An 8,539-nucleotide genomic window follows, 5' to 3' on the forward strand; every position below is an offset into this window, starting at 1 on the left:
GCATGCACGCGTGCGAGTGTTGCGTGCGTGCAAGGGTACGTTTTAGTGTTGCATGCATGGGTGCGTACATGCGTGTGTTCGTGAGTGCATGTGTACGTGTCAGTGTTGCACGCCTGCATGCATGCGTGTGTACGTTATGTGTACATGTCAGTGTTGCATGCATGCACGCGTGTGTGTCTTGCGTGCGTGCATGCGTACGTGCGGGGTGAGGCTACACGTCAGTCGACTAACTTTTTCATCTCTGGTCAATATATTTTCCAGCCATTGGATATGAAATCAAGGGCCTCCAGTTTATCATCAAACTCCACCCCCTGAGCCACCAGCCACCACCGGCCGAACCGCCGACCCCCGCCGCCCCCAGCCGGCCCGCGCCTCCACGCCGCCCCACCCTCCCCGAAACCACTCCCCACCGCCGGTCCGCCGCCGAACCGGCGATCCCTCTAGCCCCCCTGCGCCGAGCTTTTTCTCCGGCGATCCCCACCCCACTGCCCAATCAACGGCCCCACCGCCGGCGACTGCCAACGAGAGGTCTCATGACTTCGAATACCCACCGACCACTAATTTATTACCATTTCCGCCCTTCATATACACGTTGACAGGTGGGCCCTATGGTAATGTGCGCTGCTGAATGTGGACGGTTCGACTGGTCAATTGATTGTGTTATCAACAAATTACAGAGCTGTATGGTGAGCCAGTGACCGTATGATCACCCTAAAATGTACTCCTATTTTATTAACACAGTACAGACTCAAACTACCATTTCTTTCTTTAATATACGGGCTGACAGGTGGGCCCCATGGTTACGTGCCCCTATGGTGCAACACTAGTTGCGCCACGTGGAATGTTTGACTGGTCAATTGATTGTGTCGTCAACAAAATACGGAGTTGTACGGGTGAGCCAGTGACTGTATAATCATGACATGTATTTGTTTAACACGGTACAAACGCAAGGGCTCATATATACGCGCAAGTACTCATCGCTATAAGCGCACACACGCGGACCCTACCGCTATGAGCACCTTCGAAAGAGTATGCCAGCATATATGATCTTGAGATTTTATGAAGTCACCATAGGTGTCTCGTAGTAGAGTGGAACATCTCCTCCCACTGAACGCACAACGCCGGAAAATACTGAAATTAACACAATATAAATGCGAGCACCGGGACTTTAACCTTGGTGGGCTCGAGAAACCACTGTCCTCCTAACCATCCAACCAGAAGTTGGTTAGCACGACAAAATGTATGTGGTGATCGTGATGAGCTTGTTCTGAAGTCCAGTGACCATATTGTGCTTTCGCTTCAAATACAATGGTCGTAAGTGTCGTCAACAAAATACGGAGCATGCATCAAATGCAAAGTCCGCCAGTGTCATCAACAAAATCTAGAGACGTATCGTGAGCTAGATACCATTGTACTATTGTATATGCTTATTTTCTTAGTGGCCGATTGCATGCGTGGTGTGGTAGGCACATCATTTCTAGTTGTGGTGGGTCAACATGAAGACTCATGGGTCGGTTCCATCCTGCGCCACATATAGGTTGGACCAAGACGCGTTATACGAAGACCCATGTGGAGGACTCGGCGTACAACACGAAGCTACCAGAGTCGCGGAGGACTCTATCCCCACTGGTGATAAGCCGACTATATATGATTTGTAACCCTAGGCCCCCAATATGTTATAGAAGCTTGGGAGCTAGTTTGTCGATAGTATACACACACGCACAATGCCTGGTATTCACGTGTACTTTGTACACACCCCTATCACTAATATACAGTACCAGGAGTAGGCTCTTTCTTCAACTGCAAGAGTCCGAACTAGGGTAAAACTTTGCCTCGTATTACCATCCAGCCTAACAGTCAGGGATATCCTACCGAATGATATGAAGAAATCATATCTGCCAACTACTAAGAAGAGGTGTGTCTGGGGGGGGGGCAATGTGTGCGAGAGAGGCCTAAAGATAATGTGCGTGCGGGAGACACGTAGGCACATATATGTACGTATAGAGGGCTAGTAGAGACTATGCGTGTGTATATATGCATGTGAGAGAAATAGTGTTTTCCAACTGAGATTAGTGAAAAGAGTGGTACATAGTAGTCAGAAAGAGAGAGAGAGAAACAGAGAGAGCATGTGTGTGAGACACCCCAACACCCTGAGAGAGATTGTGAGCATGTGTGAAAGAGAAATTCCGATGCATATAAAGTCTGTGCCCTTATGCGTTAGATAGAGAGATATATAACGCGTTTGTGAGAACGGGCCGAGGCATAGTGCATCTACGTGTAAAAGGTGGTTCTACGCATTAAACTAAAATATAAATGGCATTATTATTTTTAGATGAGATCATGAATTTTGCAAATTGCGTATGGACAAAAATCGGTCTATCGGATACCCATACTCTATTGAATTCTAGCATGTGCATGTGTTTATTTCATATTATCGATCCATAGAGTGAGAGCAATTTGAAATACAGGCAATGGATGCTTTTTCAATTCATATATAAACATTAATTAGTGCACTCCATGTTGTTAGTGTGAAGCACTTTATACATTTGTCACTTGCATGGATACATTCCAAATTGCTAGCTACGAAATAGAATACATGTCAAATTCAACATAAAGGGGGTTTCGAAGATTCGAATTCATAGGAAGTGCATTCATCTATTTGAATGCGAGATAATGACATTTGTAAATCAGATGTAAAAGGGGGCATCATCTTTGTTGTGAGTTTGAACATGCTATATATATTCATACGCATATCTAACTTTTTTTTGCAACCAAGGAGATTATATCTGGAACCATGCATGAACTGAGGTAAGTTGCATATTTTTTAATATATACTCATGTACAATGTATATTCAAATGTACCCCCTCCATTCCAAAATAATCGTAGTTTAATTCAAGAGAACTGAAAACGTTAATGCTTCTGCTGCCAAATATTGAACGAAGCACCAAATAGGCCTGTGGTCACCCGAAACCACGCGAGACTAATGTTTGGAGGTAGGAAATTACTGTCCTGACTCTGGCCCGTGTAGCCTATCGGCCTGATGTCCAAAGGTCTAAACCGGGGTAGGTTTGTAACTTCACCAAGACGCCAGTCTCAACCACCTCCGAGAAGCATTCATACGCCGTGGGCGCCTAAACACCCATGCGCTCAGCCGAAATCTATCCCGGCCACATTTGGGACACCTGAGATTACTGTCCTACCCCCAACCCGCAATATGTCCGAAATTTTAGATGGGGGCAAAGTTTGTAACTTTCCCCAAATTTCAAACAAGCGCGTCTGAAACCGAAACATTGTTCCCCCTTAGTTCCCCTCCTCCCTCCGCTTCCCCATTCATACTCCATGGGCGCCAAAACGCCCTCTCCACTAGCCGCAAAACTCCAGCCTCCTCCGTTCTCCACCCCATAGCGGCTAATCCACAGCTGCCCTCCTCCATCACACCAGAGCCGGTACCCTGACGTCGTCGTCCAACACAACCACAACCAAAACGCCCTCAAGGACTTAGCAGCTGAAGCCGAGGCAGAGCTGCCTCCACGACGCCGACGCCGATGTGCGCCATACTAGAACCACTCCGACCACGCCGTCCTGCGCCTCACTGCTCCCGCTCCACTGTCGCAACCATCCACCACACCGGAGTTGTTCCCGCTACGCTGTCGTTCGCCGGCTCGGACCTGGTTCCCCGCCGCCGACAGACGGCCACCGCACCACACTCAACAACTTGGCCATGGGTTCGTCCAAGGCTCCACCATCCTCCACAACTTCTCGTTTCCAGCGAACCACAAGAAGATTGTTGGAAAAACAGAAGGAGGACACAGTACTACCAGCACAAAGAGGTACTCCTCTTCCCTTATTCGTGCAAATCTTACGTCTCTGCTCACACCGTATTCATCTCACGAAAGAAACTAGTTGAGCACTTCTTACTACATCTTCTTCGTGATACTAAATGCACAAGGTTTCCTCCCTTTAATATTTCACCTTTGGTAGAGGCCAGTAGCCCGCCTGGATTTCAATCCAGGGTCAGTTGAACCGCAATTAAAAGAAGCAGCACCCACTTAGGCGCGTGGAGCACCTAGTCCGCCTGTTCCCCGGGGAAGCGGCACATCGGTGTCTATCATTGGGGTGTGGGGCGCAGGAGCTGCTTGCGCCCAATCTGGAGGTCGGCGGGGCTTGAATGGATGGCCGGGGGGCGGTGGCAAGCACGGCGGTGCGATGAGGTCGAGGGGAGGGAGTAGACAGGGGAGGAATACTGGGCCGATGGTCACTGGCGTTTCAAGCAAGATCATCAACACTGACTGGCTGGAGGTAGATGAAGGCGATCTGCCCATTCTTTATACATCGAACGGTGCAGAAAAAATGGACTGACCTATTTGTTTTCGGTCGACTATTATTTTCATAGAATCCTGTAGTAATTGAGTGTGCCATGCATGTTGTAGAGCTATCATATGTCTCCCATCATTTATTTCTCACCGACCTGCTATCTGCTACCTTTACACTGTACTAATTGTGCACACATTTCACCCATACTCACACTATTGTTTTTTTGTGCATGGGCATTTCAGACTCTGACGCAGTGTTAATGAATGCAGAAAAGAAAAGACAGAAGTCGCTCCAGTGTAATTCGAAGATAAGCACTAAGCATTTCAGCGCTCTAATGGGTGCAGTGTCAGCAGTTGGAGACAGTAAACGTAGCTCTGCAGTTGATGATCTCAATTGCCACACACAACCATCCCAGGTGCTTGCTTTAACTTCATGTTGTCAAATGTGGTTGCATGTTGCATATGGTGTCTAGCTTGTATTGCTTCCAATTTGGTTAAACTGCATATGCTTACTTTACACATTATACCTTTGGTAATGACATGCCTTCCTGTTTTTGATACATACTACATATGTCTATTAACCATGTTTGTACATCAAACTAATGCTCTTTTGTATTCCTCGTCAATCACATATGATGAGACAGTCACCCCAGTGGGTTACTGTGAGACGCCCTACTCGTTTAAAGAGTCAGTGTCATCCTCCCCACATGATTCTCAAGAAACAGCAAGGCTAAATGAAGATAGTCAATGTAGCTCGATCACCGCAATTCCCCCACACCACCATCGTAGGTGCTCGCTCTTACTTGGCAGTGCGATATGTGGTTGCATGTTGCATATGGTGTCTACCTTGTAATGCTTCTAATTAGGGTAAATTGCATCTGCTTAGTTAACACATTATACATGTGAATATGACATGCCTTCCTGTTTTTGGTACATACTACGTCTTTCTATTAACCATGTTCTTACATCAAACTACTTTTCTTGTGTATCCCTCATCAATCACTTCTGACGATACACCTTCAAGTTGACAGTGTAATATTGGTTGCATCTTGCATTTCATTTCAAACATGTATTGCCTCTAATTTGGTGAAGTGCCACTTATAATGAGACACATCTAACTTGGTAGAGTGATTTTGGTTGGATCTTTCATATGGTGTCTAGATTGCATTGCTTCCAATTTGTTGAAATGCCTTCTGCTTAGCGTTTTTCATACATATTCCATCCTCCTACAACGTGGTTACCATACATAAAAGTTTTGTTCGTCAGTATCATGCACCAGTGAATTTGGAAGTGCAAATTTCATTCCTTTTTCTTGTGTGTTTACTTGATAAGGAAAAATCTGAAAGGACGAAGGCAGGGAATGATGGTGGTCCTCTAGAGCAACCGAAACAGATGATCTCTGCAGATTCTCCTGCTACTCAAACTGCAGTGCTAGTTCCCAGTCTCATCTCCCCTACTCCACAACCCAAGGTGCTTGCTCTAACATGGCAGTGTGATATCTGGTTGCATGTTGCATATGGTGCCTAGCTTGTATTGCTCCTAATTTGTTAAATTGCATCTCCTTAGCTTACACATTATACATGTGAATATGACACACCTTCCTGTTTTTGGTACATAATACATCTGCCTATCACACCATGTTCTTACATCAAACTATTGTTCTTTTGTATCCTGCATCTATCGCTTATGATGAGACAGTCACGCGCGTGGGTTAATATGAGACGCACTACTCTTATAAAGAATGCAATTTCATCCTCTCCACATGATTCTCAATAAATAGCAAGCCTAAACGAAGATATTGAACGTAGCTCTGTACTTGAAGACCGCACTTCCCCTACACCACCATCACAGGTGCTTGTGCTAACTTCGCAGTGTGATATGTGGTTGCATGTTGCATACGGTGTCTAGCTTGTAATGCTTCTAATTAGGGTAAATTGCATCTGCTTAGTTTACACACTATACCTGTGAATATGACATGCCTTCCTATTTTTGGTACACACTACATCTATGTGTTAGCCTTGTTCTTACATGAAACTACCTCTCTTTTGTATCCTGCATCAATCGCTTACGATGAGTCACCTTTATTCGTTGCATATTGCATATTATTTCTAGCCTATTGCCATGTATTGCTTCTAATTTGGTCAAATACATTTGTTAGAGCACCCTTTTAATTTGGCAGAGTGATATTAGTTTCATCTTTCATATGGTTTCTAGCTTGCATTGATTCTAACAAGTTCAAGCACCTTGTGCTTAGTTTACACTTTATACATCATACATTTCAATATGTCACGACGTCCTGTTTTTCATACATATTCCATCCTCCTATCATGCGGCTGCCTTACATTAAAGTAGTGTTCGTAAGTATCATGCATCAATGAGTTCTGAAGAGCAAATTTTATTCCTTTTTCTTGTGGGTTTGACTTGACAAGGCAAAATCAAGAAAGAGGAAGGAAAAGAGTAAGGAAGGTGATGATGGTGGTCCTCTGCAGCAACGTAAGCGGAGCATCTGTATCGATTATCCATGTACTGATAGTGCATTACAAGGTCCAAGTCTCCGCTCCCCTTCTCCACCATGCAAGGTGCTTGCTCTAACTTGGCAGTGTGATATCTGGTTGCATGATGCATATGGTGTCTAGCTTGTATTGCTCCTAATTAGTGTAAACTGCATCTGCTTAGCTTACACATGATACATGTGAATATGACACGCTTTCCTGTTTTTGGTACATACTATATCTGTCTATCACACCATGTTCATACATGAAACTACTCTTCTTGTGTATCCTGCATCAGTCACTTATGATGGGACACCTTTAAGTTGGCAATGTGATATTGGTTCGCATCTTGAATATGATTTCTAGCATGTATTGCTTCTAGTTTGATGAACGCCACCTATGACAAGACAGTTTTAACTTCGCAGAGTGATATTGATTGCACCTTCCATATGGTGTCTAGTTTGCAGTGCTTCTAATTTGTTGAAGTGCCTTCTGCTTAGTTACCACATCATAGGTGTGAATATGTCAAGCCGTCCATTTTTCATACATATTCCATCCTCGTATCATGACTTTGCCTTTCATCAGAGTAGTGTTCGTCAGTATCATGCATGAATGAGTTCTGAAGAGAGAATTATATTCCTTTTTCTTGTCGGTATGACCTCACAATGCAAAATCAATAAAGCTGAAGGAAATTGGCAAGGCATCGGATGATGGTGGTCCTTCCAAGCAACTGAAACGGAGGTTCTCTACAGATTCTACTCCGCCATACTCCCAACAAGATTCGCAAGACAACGTAAGGCTAGACAGTCAATGTAGCTGTGTAGATGATGTGCACATCTCCCCTACTCCACCATAATAGGTGCTTTCTCTAACTTGGGACTATTATATGTGGTTGCATGTTGCGTATGTTGTCTAGCTTGTATTGCTTCTAACTTGGTTGAATTGCATCTGCTTACTTCACACATAATGCCTGTGAATATGACATGTGTTCCTGTTTCTACATAAGACTACTGTTCTTGCATATCCCGCATCAGTCACTTATGATAAGGCACCTTTAAGTCGCCACTTCGATATTGGTTGTGTCTTGCATATGATTTCTAGCATGTACTGCTTCTAATTTGTTGAAACGCCATACTGTTTGAACTTGGCAGAGTGATATTGGTTGCATCTTTCATATGGTGTCTAGCTTGCAGTGCTTCTAATTTGTTGAAATGCCTTCTGCTTAGTTACCACATCATATGTGTGAATATGTCACGCCATCCTATTTTTCATACACATTCCATCCTCGTATCATTTGTTTGCCTTTCATCTGAGTAGTGTTTGTCTGTATCATGCATGAATGAGTTATGAAGAGCGAATTTTATTCCTTTTTCTTATCGGTTTGACTTCACAATGCAAAATCATTACAGCTGAAGGAAATTAGTCTGACAAGGGATGATGGTGGTCCTTCGAAGCAACTCAAACAGGGGGTCTCTACAGATTCTACTCTGCCATCCTCCCAACAAGATTTGCAAGACAACACAAGGCTGGATAGTCAACGTAGCTCTGTAGATGATGAGCACATCTCCCCTACTCCACCATCACAGGTGCTTGCTCTAACTTGGCACTATTATATGTGGTTGCATGTTGCGTATGATGTCTAGCTTGTATTGCTTCTAACTTGAATTGCATCTTCTTACTTTACACATAATGCCTGTGAATATGACACGTGTTCCTGTTTCTAGAACATACGT

This window comes from Triticum dicoccoides, chromosome 6B, assembly GCF_002162155.2.
Source record: "Triticum dicoccoides isolate Atlit2015 ecotype Zavitan chromosome 6B, WEW_v2.0, whole genome shotgun sequence".
NCBI classification, from domain to species: domain Eukaryota; kingdom Viridiplantae; phylum Streptophyta; class Magnoliopsida; order Poales; family Poaceae; genus Triticum; species Triticum dicoccoides.